The 3,230-nt window shown below is 34.6% G+C and overlaps 1 long non-coding RNA gene across 2 annotated transcripts; it reads right to left on the minus strand.

Annotated features, from left to right (window-relative positions):
* Positions 1-1,807: 1,807 nt before the first annotated feature.
* On the minus strand, positions 1,808-2,846 carry LOC149154182 (uncharacterized). 2 transcript variants are annotated; one of them, XR_016262830.1, is made up of 3 exons: positions 2,651-2,846; positions 2,299-2,563; positions 1,808-2,218 (listed from the first exon to the last, which is right to left on the minus strand). It is a non-coding gene; the product is annotated as an uncharacterized LOC149154182 (long non-coding RNA). The 2 variants fall into 2 exon arrangements; XR_016262829.1 differs by having other exon boundaries at positions 2,299-2,551; positions 2,651-2,842.
* Positions 2,847-3,230: the final 384 nt, after the last annotated feature.

Here is a 3,230-nt window from a genome sequence, read left to right on the forward strand (position 1 = left end):
TGAGGGATCAAATCTCTTAAGATGCAAAATTCATTTAGAGTGAAAAGAGATGTGAACCCTCTCAACCCTTGGTAAGTTGTTATTTTATTTTATTTACCTAATCAAAATGTTAAACAATATATTACAACATCTCTACCATACTTAACCGGAGACTATGTCTCAAACACAATTATATATATATTGATCCCTCTCGATCCTTGGTAAGTTGTTTTTTTTTATTGTTTATTTTATTTCTTATTTATCTAATCAAAATGTTAAAAAAAATATTACAACATCTCTACCATACTTAACTGGAGACTGCGCCTCAAACACAATTATCCCAGAGATTCTTAATCTATAAATAGAATTTGTTACAATATCATGGGAAAATACCATGGCTTATCAATACCACATGCCCCAAAAACCATAACTCATTTCATATGATGCTTATTCATATGACATTTTTTTAATTAATAAATTTAATTAAGAAGAAAAAAGACACAATTACTTTGGAAATAAATATTAAGCTGTAACACCCCATACTACATGGACATATTATTTTACTGCTTACTATTTTACTTTTGTATTTCTTTTCATATTATGTTCCAATGGAAACATGAAAGAACTCATGGCTGAGTTAGCCAAAGTAACTTTATAAATAATATGTGATAGAAATAAATATATTTTCTGAAAATAGAAAATTGGTTACATAAACCTCTTGAGACAATTATTGTTGGTTACACACCCTTTCCTTCAAGAGGAGGGATTTGAGAATGCCCGGGGGTTGGAAGAATCTAGGAGGAAAAGAGGAAAATTGATTGAGAAGGCAAGGACTTCCAATTATTCCATAGAACCTCCTTGAGCTGGGTGAAATAAACCAGTGGGATCCTTGGAAACAACCCAAAAAGGGTAAGGACTCGAAACTGGACTTACAATCTTGATGTTTCAGAGTGACTCAATCTACTCAGTGTATAGCATTGTCTAGAGGAGAAGATCTCGGGGGAGAGTCTAGACGTCATAGCCAGACTCTTGGCTAGGTGGTGAGGTCTTCCATAAATAGAAGGGAAACCGTTCAAACAAAGAGAAAAAGATAAGTACAGGAATTCAGTTCTCAGGGTTTGTTAAATTATTTGTCTCTGCTAATGAACAATGTTTAGACAGAAAGTAAACTCTGTGATTAAATAGAAAAATAATATGTAACATAACTAATTCCTTCAGGGTTTTCTTTAATTCTTGTTCCATTGATGAACTTTGTTTAGACAAAAAACAAACCCTGTGGTTAAATTGAAAACGATCTCTATTAAGACATAGTGTGAGTAAACAAATACATAAATTTGAATAATTATTTTAAGCATATGTTTTAAGTATTATGAACAACAACAAAAAAAACAACTTTGTTCTTACCGAATGTGCTGGAAACTATTATAAATATTGCAATATTTAGCAAGCATACAAAGTGAAGAGGACTCGAAAGCTAGTTTCAGGCCATTAAGTAGTTGTAGTTAGGTAACAAGAGTTTCTTTAAACAAATAATAATTTCTGTTAAGATACTACATCACTCAAGTATATTAAGTAATCGACTTAGAATTTTACTAGAGAAACCACTGTACATTCCAGAACATCTGCAAGTTAATGGAAAAATTGAATATGAAGCATAAATATTAATTTAGATGTTTCAAGAAAAGAACCCAAGAATCTAGGGCGAAGTAAGTCATTCGAGATCCTTGCAAACTTGTTACAAAACCATTTCTTCTTAACAGAATGACAATTGTCAATTTTATAGCCATAATTGTAAGCTTTTCGACCTAGCTCATACAACATTAAACCATAAAAGAAATTTTGAGGTCTCTCAGTTGGACCCAAACTTCGGTTAAGCAAGAACCATTGTTTATGTACAACACTCAAAAGAAAAACCTGTTTCCATTAACCCTGTATAGTCGTATAGAAAACTACAAGTAAAAACATATGCCCAATTACTTGGGGGCTAATAAATGAGACAACCTTAACAGGGTCCATGGCACTACTAGGGTTTCCACACTAGAAGTACTAACCCTGTCCATGGGAAACATCGAAAGAGTTACCAACAACACAAGCCGACTAAGAATAAGTCACAAAGTACTGAGGATGTCATTATATAGAACATAGGACCAACCTAGAAAAGGTATCCACAAGATAAGAACAATATCAATAGCCTAGATGCACATAGATGAATCTGGAACACAAAAACCAAAACCCTCACCTACAATCAATAACCGTGAATTAGCTTAAGCATAATTGCTCAAAAAAGAAACATAGAATATTTAGGCAGAGGATTGTTACCTGAAGCAACACTTGGGGTAATCCAGAGACATGGAGAATTGTCACAATGCTGTTGTCACGGTGAGGAAACCATCATCATTAATCACTAAATCCATAGGTCATGTTAGCCACAGTAACCCAAACTCCTTAAAATAAATAAGTACTAGATCAAATACTTAAGATGGGCACAATCAGTCTCATGTTTTGGTCCACCAATACTCTGGTTAGAATAACAGTCGGAAAATGGTGGAGAAGAAACCCCCACAGCTAGACACTGTGCAAAAACCTAAGCAATAAGAATCAATTTGAACATACAGTGAAATGTGGAATTGTATTAACCAACAAAAGGTGCATAAAAGACCTGAGTCCTTACCTATTTCAGTTCAGGCGGAACTGAAACCCCACTTGGTTGCAGAGCACGAATCACCATACCCTCAATGAACGAATGCCGCTAAATGTCGGGTTTGGGGGGGGGAATCGGTTACCTCAAACCCTCCGTCGGGAGCCTGACCATCGAATTAGTAGATGATGGTCGAATGAAGGAGGGTGAAACAAGTGTCAGACTCTCAAATAACCATATAGTAATAATAATATTAAAATGCCTGACAACACAGTCGAATTTAATCGAATTGCAATGTGTAAACCCGATGCCTAACCTCTTGTGGTAATGGTTAAGTACGCCATTGAACCATAGTCGAGTAATATAATATAATGAGTTTAGATTTATGGTAAGGTTATCATAAATAATTTAATTTGAAAGACACATATACGGTTGGGGAGGTGGCAAGAAGCATGCCTAGGATCAATGCAACGTTGGATGACCATCAAGCGGAATATCAACCCACCATGATAGAATGTGAAGGTAAGATTGCTAAAAAACTTGTTTCTATTCTGATTGATCGAGGTGCTAGTTTGAGATATATTAGCCCAATAATTATAGAAGAATGTCAATT

Source organism: Pinus tabuliformis, chromosome 9 (assembly GCF_031772625.1).
Source record: "Pinus tabuliformis cultivar Carrire ecotype Pingquan chromosome 9, CPIR1, whole genome shotgun sequence".
Classification (NCBI taxonomy): domain Eukaryota; kingdom Viridiplantae; phylum Streptophyta; class Pinopsida; order Pinales; family Pinaceae; genus Pinus; species Pinus tabuliformis.